The 15172-nt window shown below is 36.4% G+C and overlaps 1 non-coding gene across 1 annotated transcript; it reads right to left on the bottom strand.

Moving 5' to 3' along the window:
- Positions 1-15062: 15062 nt before the first annotated feature.
- Positions 15063-15134, bottom strand: Trnaq-cug (transfer RNA glutamine (anticodon CUG)). Its single transcript has one exon. It is a non-coding gene; the product is annotated as a tRNA-Gln (tRNA).
- Positions 15135-15172: the final 38 nt, after the last annotated feature.

The raw sequence follows: 15172 nt of genomic DNA, 5'->3' as shown, positions 1-15172 counted from the left end.
GTGATTTCGCAACAATGCAACATTTTGTGGCGGCATGTGTGACAGCCGATGTCGTGAACCCACGCGTGCGCCAATGTCGTTGTCGATTTTACGCTCATTCTTGTTGCTATTGTTGTTAGTGCCTTTGTTTTTTGGTAGTACATAATCGATTTTGAGTTTCCTCCAAATAACCAACCCAATTCGCATTGAATTCTCGACTTGAGCAACTTGACTTTGCGAGCGACTTAGCGGTAAACAGCGGGTGTGCCAGGGCGCTCGTTTCGAGCTTGTGGCCTGTTGCATGCTGGGCCGTGGCACTGCGCAACGAATTGTTGCGTTGCACTTGCATTGTTTGACGTTGAACTCAACTCAATTATCAGCCGGGCTTGCTGTCGAAATTAAATTAAAACTATTTGAAATGGAAAAATTACTAAGCTACGAAGAAAAACCAAACAAAGGTGTGTAATCAATGGCTTGGGGGTTTATGATTGTCTGGCGTGAAGTTTATGAGGCTAAAACGTCAAAAATCGATTCCGTAAGAGTGCATATAAGTATAATTGATGTCAATTTAAGTTCATATAGATTTTTTATGGTTTTGTTATTGTTACAGTAAGTTTAAAGCAATGAACCTGAAAATCGTTTTTTTAACCCTTTAGTAGGTCAATTTTGTCATACGAGGAAATTTTTGAGAAACAATTGTTATAATTAAAAGGTCGACAGTCCAATGTTACAAACGTTCAGAAGAAAATGTTGAATTTTTCCGCAAAATAAGTGCAAGCCAACAAGATCATTTGATAGAAAAACGGTGGCAAATTTAAGGGCCTCATCTAGTGTGGCAAGCAAAAAATATTTGGGAATTAAGAAAAAAATCAAAAATGTTTTTCAAAAAGTCGAATTTTACCCGTCTTCGGCTTCCCAAAAGTAATGATAATCCATAGTGATCGGAGTAATAAGTCAATTGAAAAGTCCCCGGCTGTCCATAATAAAACACATTTTTTGCAAAATTCGTTTTTTGTTAATCATAGTTCCCTTCAAGGATAATACAGTGCTTATAGGAACCCTCCAACTTTTCAGTACCAGTCGATACCAATTTTGTGGTACGATTTGTCCTTTGCTTAAAATAAGCTTCAGTTTCGGCGATCACCTTTCCAAGCGACCATTCTTTGAAATCTGAGAACAGGAAATAGTCGCTGGGAGCCAGATTTGGATAGTACGATAAATGCGGAAGCAATTCATAGCCCAATACATACGTATATACTTAGCCATCGTTTTGACTGATTTGTGACATGGGGCATTGTCTTCGTAAAACAGTACTTTCATTTTCTTCAAATGCGGCCGTTTTTCAAGGTAGTCAATAAAAATTATCAACTCAGCTAACTAAAAAACATATATACTTAATTCTAGACGTGCTTCCGAGTACTTACTTAACAAATTTGAAAAATGTAGTTTTTAGAATAATCAGTTCAAATTTAAACTGTGGAAACTAATTGAACTGAATAGCTACACTTAAGACGACAGAGTGTGTAATATTTGTGCTCTTAATATTTCCAGCTTAGGTCAGAATGTTATGTATAAGAAAGAACTTGTAGTTGGTTGGAACAATGAGCAAAATTTTATTCTCCATAGTGATAATTCGACCGCTCAACTACCAGGCCACCGGTAATTATCATATGTTATATAGGCCTATGGAATTGAAACCCTAGAATGCTTTCGAAAATTTATTTGAAATTCCAATTGGAAGTAGTAAGGAAGCATTTCAAAAATACATCTCTTTTTACGTTCCCACAATTTTATCGAAGTGAAGCCAGAAAACCATCAAATAAATTTTTATTGAGTTAACTTACTAGAATTTAATTTATTTTGTCGTTACGACAAAAACAATAAACACTCCACGCATAATTGCTTCCATGTAAAATGTAGTACTGAAATAAGATAGCTGCTGTCATTCATAGAACTTTTGCCTAAAGTTGCCAACCAACACGCTCAAGTGGCAGCAGTTAACTTTATTATCTACATTACATACATACATGCATACATACATACATATTTGTGGCTTCGTAAAACTTATCTAAAACTTCGCCGCGAACCAGAAACGTATGGCATTGACTGAAACACCTTCACTGCCGAGCCAACAAATATGCCCCAAACAATAACAATAACAAAGTTAATGCTGAGAACACTTGTCAGCCGTAGAGCGAGTGTTAAAAGCAAAAGTAATTAATTACGAATTTAAAATGTTACGCTGCACATAAAATATGTTGTATGCAACAAGAGTAGCAGCAGCAGCAACAGCAACAGATACAAGTACAATAACAACAAAAAACAGCTTCGACATCGACGTAAAGCCTGTCTGTCACTCGGTCATTCATCAGCAGATCAGTCAAGCGGACATGAGGAGGACGAAAAAGAAAAAGAACACGAAGGTACGAAAAAGTAACGAGGCAGTTCCATGGATTCTTACTTACACTTGCGGCTCTTGCCACAGGCGGCATTTGCAGTTTTAAATATGCATGCATTTAGAAGTGAATTTGATGATGCATATAATATTATGTGTGTGGTATGTATGCATGTATGTATGTGTGTGTGCTGTGTAACTTTTAAACGTCACTCATCCAATGAGTAAGCTTTCTGGGCTTCAAAGTAGCAAGAATGTTGCAAAAACGTTAAGATAAGTGTCTACCACTGCACCCACACATACATTTGTATATGAGCATATACTTACAGTTTTATAGGTAGGGTATTAGGGCAGCATAACCTACGCGAGTAGGTGCTAGCAACTAGAGTTGAGCGTAGGAAAATATCTGCTTCGAGTTGGATTCTATAAGATTGGGCGAAAAATTGGAATCTAAATTTTATATAGATTTTAGATTTTATTTAGATCTTCATAGCCAAATGTGTTAATACTATACGCCAGAAAACAGTTCCTGAGCATTTCAAATCATAAGAATCTATAGAGAACTCTACTTTCTACCTATACCTCTAGGGAGCTTATTTTAGAGATAAAACCCTTCAGTTTTTTGTTCAGTATAAATCTGAAAATTTAAATACAACCCTAATGTTTCTAAATAGTTATAGTTTGTCAGCTTTATGTGGAAACTTGTGTGTTGCAACAAAATAAACTATGCATATTTGAACACCATTGCATGGAACATGTCTTGTTGGTTGGCGTATTTAGCTGGCAGTTAGAATTTAATGACTAACGAAAACTTTCGAGGCAACTTGGGTTAAATTTCAACAAAAAAAAACTAAAAATTAAATTGATGAAAACATAAACGCACTTGCAACATCAACCATACTGTGCGTATGTATATATGTATGTATACGATTTCACTATTTCCAGAATTTCCACTACCACATTTGTCTCATCTCTTAGGAAGTAAGAATGGACTTAATATGCATGCAAGCTTTCGTTCGAACGAGATTAGTTCTTGCGAATTCATCAGAAGTGGCGGAATGTCAAAGTTTGGCATTTTAAGCAAATTACCTTCATTAGAGAAGTTTGTATGCGAAGCTTGTGGAGTACCACAAACTTGTGTCCCATAAATGTACACCGTTGTAGTAATGCACTTGCCACTTGTAGTTAATAAGTTGTTATCTGAGGGGATGTATATGTTTATATATAAAAAGTTGTGGCAGAATATGAGTAAGGCTTTTTTCCGAAGTGAAGCGTGTAACCAGCTTCAAACTAATGTGTCGCCAATTTCTTCGCTTGGACCACAAAACAGATGTGCTCATGAATTGCGAATTTTAAAGGTTAGAATGACCTTGGCGAGTTTTTACATTAAAACTACATACAACTGTGTGGTATACATATGTAATAGCCAACACACAGATAAAAGTATAATGAATAGAAAACTTCCCAGTATATTTCTGAAATGTCATAAAATTTACTGCTTATAGCGGTCTTCCCACTCTTGGATACTATTTTTGCTTCATAATTGTTCTCAATCTCGGCAATAACCTCTGTATCGTCTCTAATTTTTTTTCACAGAGATCTGAGAACAGGAAGTAATAAATGGTGCCAGAAGCAAAGATCAATTCACACAAGGGTTTTTTATACATTTTATTTTCAGAACGAAATAAAACGCATTTAATTTAATGTTGAGCACTAGTTGGAGTTTTTAAGCCCGCAAACCAAGATCCTTCCGCAAAATCTTCCATAACATGGATGGACACAGCTTCAACTGTTGCGCGTGTTGGTGGATGTACTCTTTGGGGTCTTCATCGATACTCTGCTCCACACCAGCATTAGAATCTGTGATGATTCGCATTATCAACAAGAGTACATACGGTGCGAAACAGGTGCATGGTTTGGCTAATAAACTTGCACGAGTTGCAAACGTTGTTTCGGAGTAAATCTATTTATTATAAATTAGCAAACCAAACTGAACATAAATAAAGCAACAGCGCTAAAAATGCCAACTCCGAAAAAAGGATTGCTTCAGTGAAAACCACGCATCTAAAAAAACACCCTTCATATAGAACAACCGCATTTACTGTTATTGGTCAGAAACATAATCGGCAGTTTTTTTCAAATGATTATATTTTTCACATCGGCTGGAAGTTTTGAAACCGTTACACCACCTACTACTGCTAAGGGAAAGAAAATTTATTATTTTTAAGTAACTCATATGCCGATAAATATTAATACAACTTCCAGAGTCCATCGGCTGTTCTGCGTCTACCTGAGAAAACATGAATATATACATAAAATATAAGTACATATACATATTTATGTATGTATATTGCTACGACTATCATTTATCACAACACGTTCACCGAACAATTGGTCGACGCCTAACCAACCGCAGCGAAAACAGCAGTGACTACTTGTTGCACGACACGCTCACTCATTAAAGTCAAATCATTAATAACTGCTGATAAATCAAGTTATTATTAATTTATGCGGTACAACGATAATATATTTATGTACTACTCACTACACATAGAGAAGTATAACAATATTAATAGCATTCAACACACTCCTTCAAGCCAACAGACACACCAACATCTGATATAGACAAGCACGAATGCCGACAATGGCGACATGCAAGGGGCGCTGAGGAAGCCTGACACGGATGCCGGTTGATTCTCGTATATTTACTATATATGGTACATACTATACTATATGTAGATTCAAATGTATATCGTATTAAGCAATCAGCAGCGCAGCGATTAACACCTTTTGCATTTAGTTGTTTACCGCACATTGAGTCAGGCAATCGCAATTATTAACACGACAATTATAGAATGATAATAAATAGGATTATTTATATTGGTGTGAGATTTGCCGGAGTTCAGGCGATTTTGAACACTTGTAAACACTTCCATGCAATGTAACAGCCTTTAAAACTTGTCAAGAAAAATACATATGATTTGTATCGTATTTATAGAGGGTAGCAAGCCCGCTAGTGACTTTAACCTACTGATTAAAATAATATTAAATATTAATTTAATAACGATCTTTAACATTGCGTGAAACTTTTTCTGAAGAGCATGTTCCACTAAATCCCTACTCATCCTCACCTCTCCCCATAAAAGCACTCAAAAAAGATCGGCTGGATTTTAATTTAATTGAAACTCGTTCCGCCTTTATAACCAGTTTCATTTACTGTAAATGTTATTGAAACTTTTGTAACTCAGAATTTTCGAAGATTTGAATGGCCCAAAGGAGTGGCAAATGTGGAATTAAAGTGGTTTAGTGAAAGGCCAAGAAGGGATTATTTCTTTATGACTGGCGCAAAGCGAAATTATAATGTGAGTATGAATTTAGTGATGCATATACACAAAAAAAAACAAAAAATAACAAAGCATATGAAATGTACGAAGAAAGTGCAAGATTATTCAAAAACAAGAAAAACATTGACTTCGTTTAGACTGACGCTTCAATACCCTTCAAAAATAAAAATGATTCTATATACATTTTTAAGGGTCTCCGACATTTCGTTCTGTATGGTACAAACTCCGCTGCAAGCTTAAATACCCCGTTCAGCGTATAATAAATTATTGCCAAAGATTTCGAAATTAATAATCCTAAAAATTATTTTGTAAAACGCTTAATAATTCTGAATACTTGTAGTACAGTGTCAATCTCAAAATATTCAAGGAAAAATATCAGGATTCAATGACTTTGGAATACCTTCTTATCTTAAAATTTTAAACTTTATCCTGACCCTTATATACTATATAGCAAACAATATTTAAGTATACTATTTGCGTCTGATTCTTGCACCTGTCTTTGGCACATAGTTCGCTTTAAATTTCTCCACCTACTGGAGATCTCCATCTCATTAAATCGATGGTCTTATATTACCCAATATACAATATATAGTCAAGAAAACTTTTCTCCACCAACTTTTCAAGTGTAAGATGTTTAGTTTGGAAATTGGTAACTTTCAAAATTCAAAAATTTTAAATAATTATTTATTACTACCACAAAACATTTCATTCTTAACACTTCTATCAAATGGAACTTCCTTCAATAAGCTTATATTTATAAATCTTCTCATCTTCACACTTTCTCTTTACTTGTCCACTCTTTACTCTCATGGAAGTTTGTATTATAAATTGACTCAGCATGAGCTAAAGGCTGATGATGTCGCCATAGCGAGGAGCATTGCGGTCGAATTATAGGCGCCATGCGCCGTGCTAGGATATTAACTCACATCCACGCCGATTTGAACACATTCCACTACTAGCATCAATGGGTGAGCAAACCCGTCGCAGCATGGTGTCACGTGCGTAACTGCACAAATTGCTTTGCCAACCCGATACAACATGTCTTTTACAGCACCTTCGGACAAGGGTACATAGATCACAACTTTACAAACCACATTTATAATGGAGAAAGAGGAGGCGTTGAAGTGCAAATCGAGGGCGCGACAATTATTTATTATAAGTATGTGCCGAAAAGATGTATGTATGTAGGAATACACATGTAGACTAACCAGAAAAATATTATAAAACGTACATTTTTACCGAAAATAGGTTTTTGATGATCTTGAAGGACTGTTGGCCCTAGAACAGTCGAAGTAGCTCATAATGAAACAAGTTTCCTCTCTTAATCACCATCCTCCCTTTGTTTCGGTATTAGAGCGGCTACCGAAATACAGAAAATATTCTACAACTTTAAATGTATGACTGTGAAGTGGTTATGCTCAGTGTTCAACCAGAGATACTTGACTTGCTCACCCCACTAATAAACACATTCACATTTAATCTTTATGCAAGGCCACATCATTGAACATTTTTCAGTTTGTTAAATTTAAAAAAAAAAACTCACATCTGGTCACCCCAACCAAATATAAGAACTCACTATTGGTTTCCGATCGAATAAATGGAGGCTGGCATTGAAATTGTTGAAGCAGAAGAGTGACTACTTGGCACTAAACGCGTGAAGCATGCATAAGTCGATATACAAACATGCGTAATGTGTTTTTGTATTTACATATAAACAAGTACAGACGTGTTCGCACAACATTCGGTATTGTAACCTGCGGCTACAAAGCGCTCCTCTTCTTTTTGTATCATTCCTGTATGCCACTTGCACAATGGTAAGTAAGCGAGCCTTTTTTCTCTCTATTATACAGGTGAAACCTGATAAACCACGTCCCGTTATGGTTTGGATTTATGGCGGCGGTTTTTGTAGTGGCGAAGCCGCACGCGAGCGGTACGCATCCGATTATTTCATGCGCAAGGACGTGATTGTGGTGACGGTGCAACATCGATTGGGTGCTTGAGGTACGCTTGTACTCAACACATACATGTTTATGTACATATAGTATGTAGTGGTCCAATACATAGTCTGTATGGAAAATACGTATCTTCATACACCTAGCAGTACAGAGCTTTAAGGTTCCAATTGCAGCGCTAAGAAAGCTTACACGCAATTTCGAATGATTCGGTGGCAATTTGAAATTCATAAAATATTTCGACCAAGCCGTAGCGCTGTCAGTGCAATATTACTTGCACTGAGCACTCAAGCGAGAGGACTATCTCACCGCGTCATTGCACAATCGTACACTATCGACTTGGCAACGTTTGACCGCAAGCCAAATGTATTTGCTACTGCCAAAGTGGCTGGCCGCAATCGATTTGGAGGATGAGCATGAAATATTGCATCATCTACGTTAAAATGGGCGGAAGTGAGAGTGGAATGTGTAGCGATGAATATTTGCAATGAATATTATTTCATAACATACAGCTTCATACATCAAACTCCACTCATTAGCCACTTGATGCTACATTTACTGAGCGGACTTTGATTATGCGAACTTGGGACAATAGAGGGAACATGTTCCCTTTGCAGGTTTTTGCGATGACTATATATTAAGGGAACAGTTACTCGAGTCTAGCCAAAGAGGTGGGATTTTGTGAGATAACATTCAATTAGATGGCGACCGGCATTCACTGCTCCAAGTAGTATATTTTAACTCTGAGAAGATAAGTAGCCTGGCTAAACATTTTCTAGTTGTATCCTCCAATAAATAACGTCGACTAGGGCCAGAATGTTGCATTCTGTGATGGTGTGCAGGCGAACTGCAAAGACGAGCTCAGGACATATCGTTTTGAAGGTCACCGCTTTTTTGAACAGGTAGTCCAAATTTTCCATCTATCTCCCTATATTCAGGAATCTACACGAAAAATTCAAAATTGTTGTTTCCTAAACTGAAGGGGGAAGTAGAAGAAGAGGAAGACCACTACTCCATTTTATATGAGTTCCACTAAAGTGAAAATAATGGCTGTGGTGGTATTTGCTACATTTGGATAATACTTCGTGAGTATCCTGCAATTTCATCATTTCTTATAACCAACTAAGTCCACTATTGAAGGTCCCATTAAGATGAGACTAAAACCTGTGAAAAATCTTGCGTTGCCTTGGAAATACTGCTACCTACTGATATTCCCAGATCTTTCAAGAGACCGAAAAATAGTCTAAAGCATTGAATCTTATCGTCGTGTTGATGTCGTGGTTACATTTACAGGATACTCACGAAGCATCAGTAGGAGTTTGGTGTAAGAGTGAGAGAGTGCGAGAGTGCGAGACTACCATATAGCAACTACCAGCGAGCAATAGATGAAGCTAGTTGGTTGTTTTGGGATATAGATAGCGTAGTATAATTTGCGTCTGTAGTTTTTAGTCTCTCAGAATCTGGGCCTTATATATGTATATACATACATATATGTATGTATCATGTTCTGAAAAATATTATATCTTTTAGCTGGGAATGAAATACCATTTTGACTAAATCTAAGCGAAAAGTCTCGTTATTTCTCGTTTTCAGCTGTTTCGATCTTCTACATTTATGAACTAGGCTTGAGCTAGCACAAAAACCGATATGGGGTCTAGTCAAAAATAAACCAAAGTAAATTTTCGTTCTCTTAATCCTGCAGACACATAGAAAAACGAAGCGGAAGCAACTTCACATCCACTAAATTCCAGAAGAGTCCTTTGCAGGAATAGCAATAATGTCAACTCCAGTTCATGTCAATTGATGTAGCATAAATATTAACAAGTCGCTATATCTTTTCACTTCCCCTTTTGCGCTCACTGCCACAGCCAACTTGCCACATACCGCTTTTTCTGGCGTCCGTTACAGCAAATCATTCAAGCACGCCTACAATACGCTCCTCACACGTCCAGCTTTGCCTATGACTCGCCAAAGCTAATGGATCCTTTGCACTTCCGCAACGACATTCTTATTGAAGGTGGGCGAAACCCCAAACATCTACCACTGCCGCAGCATGCAGCAAGGCCACACATGTTACCGCGTTGCACCATCCAATTCACATGTGTGTGTGTGCGTGTGGAGTGGCAAAGCATAGAGTACCGCACCATTAAGCGCTTGATTGGCCTGTGGACGATATGCGCCGCGACGAGCAATCCAAATACGAGTGATGGCGAAATTAATGGCTTGAAAGGTACTAAATGACGTCCAATGTGACGCTTTGCTACAAGCAGCGCCACTTCCGTCACCACCAATACAAATACCGTGGCTTCATAGAACCCATCTGCCAAAACGATTGCTCTTGGCGGCGCTATGGGCACGACTGCTCTGCTGCTAGTGAGTGGAAATGCTTCAATATTGGCAACGATCTGGAATTTATGACATTACTCGAAACGGCCATGTAGCGCGTGTGGCACAAATGTATCGCTTGTGCTGTGCTTCGTCCGCCCGCCAACATCAATGATTCTATCGATTTGCATTTGCGCATCAAATCCGCGTCGTTGATTTGTACTACTTCCAGGCGTCCCAGCACTGTGTAGTAAGGCATTTCCTCACAGAAATAGTTGTGGCCATTTGCTAAGAATTAAAATTGGAATTTATGAATCGAAAATTGCACAAATGAAAACGGTAGCTTTACAATTGCTGTTGTAGGTAATTAATTATGTGTAATAAACGTTTGTGATTTGTGGCATTAACCAGGCAAGAGCTTGAGTCATTAATTATGCAATTAAAATGATGTCAAAAATAGTTTGTTTTGCTTAACCGCCCAGCAATCGACCTATGAATCGGCTAATGTTTCATGTTAGTAGCTGCTGCTAAACACTCACACACACATACACTTATGTTCATACATGTGTTTGGTAATTTACCGTGAAGCTATTAAAATGCTGTAATATTCTGTTAATTACAAAAGTGGCATGGATGGAAAGTAGTTGACTGTCAGTCTGTGGGCGTGGCCTAGTCCTCTAACAAGTTTAATGTACAATCCCCTACAACAACCAAATTTGTTGAGTTCAAATTTTATAAGAACTCCTACCAACAGTGTGAAAATGGATGAAATCTGTTACTGTTAAAACGCGATAAATCAATTACCACCGAGATGGTAAGAGAGATCTTTATGGGAGCCGATTTCGACTAAATTTAGTACGTATCATTTTTCTAACATTTCTATGTTACAGTGCGAAAATAGGCAATCGAACAACAACTACGCCTACTTCCAATATGACACAATTCAAAATTCCATTTGATTCTTTCACTTTCCAAAACACAAATTAAGAAGTAATTAATATAACGGAATAAAATTTTGCAGTAGTAATTTCCTTAATGTAAGGCACCTTTTGGCCAAAAATTGTCCAAATGCAACCAAAACAGTTCAAGACGCTAGGTACCGAATATGCGGACCCCAGTATCTATTGTTGACTTTTGACCGAAAATATCGGTTAATGTGTGAGATATATAATTAAAATTCAGAGATAATTCTTCTCTGACAATGATATGTCTGCATACCAAAAATTGGTCGAATCGGGCCAATACTTCGCTGAGCCTCCATAAACCTAATATAAATATTTTCGAACTTCTATGTGACTTTATGCTGGATATATCAGCCAATATATATTTAAACCTGGCCCCCTTTATAACCATTTCCAGGATTTTCGAACATTCGGCTGACTTTACTCTATGTATATGATTGATGATTGTATGTGAAGTGGCTTAATGATAATAGTTAATGAACCCAACTCCCACATACTACATATAATGACTTTCGTTTTTGTAATACATCTTATGCTGAACTTGTCGGCCAGTGTATGAATTATATAGAGTATATGTATATTAGGGTGCTTCAAAAAAACCCTAATGTATATATAAAACTTCTTAGATTCCGATCCTCTGGTTGACGTTTCACATCTTAAGGTATTTCACTGGCTTTAATTCTTGCAAGTTGCAACAGTATAAAATGTTCGGTTGCATCCGAACTTAGCCCTTCCTTACTTGTTTTATAATTGCAAAGCTTAACTATTCAAGAATATGCCTCGACTAGAATACCCTCTTTTAACGATGAGACTGTCATAATCTATATCTATTATACTTGAATAAAAGTATGTTCCGAAATGCGTGAATTCCTAAATAAACTTAGTAAGGTTAATTCGAGCAAAAAAAAGCATATTTTCAATAATTTTTTTAAAGATACAATCAATATTTATTTATTTGTATAATTGTAGCATAGTTACATATATGATATTTAGAAAATATTTTGTGAAAGTTTCATAGAAAAATATTAAAAAATGAGCCGGTGACAGAGAATCTTCGCAGACGTTCCAAAAAAAATTGATTCGCGGTGAACCGCATAACTCATGACTGGATCATTTGAAATTAAAAAACCAAATTGATTTGATTATTTCATAAGTTTCCTCAGGTAACGCTGTCGAGTTTTTTTAATGATTTTTCAATTTTTTACAACGCTCGGAACTCAAAATACTGATTTTTCACCAAAAAAATCGGAAATTTTGTTGTTTAAAATTAAAAAATGTAAAAAGACTGTGCAAAATTTCAAAAGGATCGGTTCAGTAGATTTTGAGCAACAGAGTTCACCGGCTTCGAAAAAGTAAAGTGTGAGAAAAACACGTTTAAAGTTTCACAGCCGCTCACAACCAAATCGGAGGGCGGAGACTTACAAGTGTATATCTCCGTCAATTTTGCTTTATTCGCTCTCAAATTTTCACAGAATAATATTAGATATTGTACATTAATATAAAATAAAAAAACGAAAAAAGAAATACGTTACTACCCCCTTAAGGTTCTATAAAAATGTCTAGCCGCCCGATCGCGATTAGTTTGTTTCATTTTATTTTGTGCTTTTGATCGTGTCTTATGCATTTAGAAGTGAACGGTTACTGTAGTTAGCTTGCTTTTTCCGTGAGAAACCTACTATCTATTATAAATATTTCTAAAACAAAGTCGTTGTTCTAACTTCTAACAAAAATCTACCAACACATCTGGATAGCTTCTGGCCGCTTCACATACAAATTTCGTAGCTTTGCTTGACAATTCATACTTTAACAGCGAAGCGAAGAAAGCAAAAAGTATGTCGGAATGGACGCTTTGCTCTCCGTTCTTTTGTCTAAAAAAAATGTCTAAAAAAATATACGAGAGTTGCCCAACATTTTATATTGTTTTGCTTTGCCTCGATGTGAACGAACTCCTACAGAACCATACATCGAACTTTTCTACCAAAGCAAAAGTCTGAAGGAAAGCAAAGCAAAAGTTCTGTGTGAATAAGGCATTAGAGCTATTAAATATCCTACAATCGTTCGCACAGACATTTAGTGAGGTAATTGGGTTCATGATTTAAAATATATTTCTCAATTTGACATAATGATCTTCTGTACAACGAAATTTTCTTTAGGTATGAGGAATTAATTTCGAGAAGTATCGTATTTATATCTTCCTTTAGAAGTGAATTTTATTTTTTATGCTTTACATACAATATGTATGTATGTACATTAGTATACATGTAAAAATATGAATTCCAACGGATTTAGTAAGAATGGAGACTTCCTGTATTTTCCTAAAGCTCCCACATTTCTAGCAGTTTGATGAATTGGGCGTTAAACTGCTTCTTGGCAGTCCAAATTACCATTACAGTTCCAATAATTCTCAAATTATGCACTGCCTTAACATCTAAAATGGTTCCTGTCTAAATTTCTGAGCCATTGCAGAGAACGTAAATTTTTTTATTCTTTTACGTTCTCTGGATTTTGCTCAAAAGGACAATTTTTATGGCTAGGAAATTTGTCGTTTCTTAAAAATTCCCTGTTGGAGACATACGGAAAATGAATTCAGCGGGGTTATTGAATCTCTCCAACGAAAAATGTAAGAACTGCATAGCCGATAAGGTTTGCAGCTAAATAATTTTAAATATATTTCTACAAAAAATTTTATAAGCGGTAGACTTTAAGCTGAAACTGTTATTTTTAAAATTCTTGTGTTTCATCTGATCAAATTTGACTCGGAATAACTGCATATTACTTGCGCGCACAAGCCGATTCGATAAGAAGAGTTTTCCCCATATTCGTACAACCTTGTGTTTTTCCGGTGGTTTTTTATGACTCGAAAAGTATGTCTGGCGATTTTACCATGGAAAAAAATTGAACGGCTTTGTTTGAAATTTTGTGTTTCCAATTAAGCCAAATCGTTTTTAAGCCAAATCGTTGAAAATGTTGGCGCTGTGTTTAAGGGAGTCTACTTTACCTTGAACAAAAGTATTTAAGTAGCATAAGGCTTCAATAAAGGACCTGAAGTCATTGTGCGAGTCGTTCGTCCATCTCTGTTAATGACGATAAAGTTAAAGAAGCAGTGTTTGAAAATCGTCGTGTTGGCATCAAAGAGATATTAAAATCTCCTAGGGATTGGCTTAACATAGTTTGGTTAAAGTATTAGATATAAAGCGTGTAAATACTAGACTCGTTCCTGAAAATTTAAATCTTTTGGAAAATTTACGACAAGTAGAGATCGCAAAAGAGATGCTTGACGATGCGTAGCTGAGGATCCTACATTCATCATACGCATAAATACCGGTGACTAGTAGTGAATTTATGAATATGACGTCAATATGTTCAACAATTTAGCGAATGGCGCTCCAAAAATCAGGCAAAACGGAAAAAACAAACTGAAGGCAATGAAAGCCATCCCAGCCAAGGCTTAGAATGACAAGACGACAATAACGCTTTGTATACGAAAAAGGTTTTTTTTGTGAGCCCGGCTCAAATTTGAAAGATGGTATAAAAATGTTAAGTAGTGGTTGCTCTCAAAATTAAAATAAAAGTATTACTTAAAAAATGTAGTTAGAGTATCAAGCATATACAGAAAGGCAAATTTTCACTTCGGTGCTTAACAAGCCAAATTATATGGTAATACGCAAAGAAGCCTTCAGCTATTTAGAACCTAAAAAAGACTATCAAGCTAAGATTCTCATTCTTCGGACACAGGTTTATCATAAATAATAAACTCATACTTGCTTCATTGAGAGGAGAAGATCAAAGTATGGCGAAAGTGGCTTAACTTAGGCAATTATTAGGCTCATTATGTTCCGCAGTATAAATATAAATATACACACTTTTGTGAAAAAACTTACAATCATTTGAAAGAAGGCCACGCATTTCATGACTGGTGTCATTTTTAAGTCTTCCACACTAAAATCTCCATGCAAGGACAAATTCGTCCTTGATGCAAGCTACTTCCAACTCGACATATACCAATCGACAATTTTACAACTGACTGATTATGTTGCGTGTTATTTGCAGTGTTGCATCGCAAACTCTGGTAAAAATAATGAGCGAGGAAAAAAATTATTATCTTAGGTCCCACCGAGACTTGAACTCGGATCGCTGGATTCAGAGTCCAGAGTGCTGGCCATTACACCATGGAACCATTTAACGGTACATCTGTTATCACTAAACAATACTTGT

The sequence above is a fragment of the Bactrocera neohumeralis genome, chromosome 6 (genome assembly GCF_024586455.1).
Source record: "Bactrocera neohumeralis isolate Rockhampton chromosome 6, APGP_CSIRO_Bneo_wtdbg2-racon-allhic-juicebox.fasta_v2, whole genome shotgun sequence".
Lineage (NCBI taxonomy): Eukaryota > Metazoa > Arthropoda > Insecta > Diptera > Tephritidae > Bactrocera > Bactrocera neohumeralis.
Note: the sequence above shows the minus strand (reverse complement) of the source record. Positions and strands in the feature narration are given on the sequence as shown.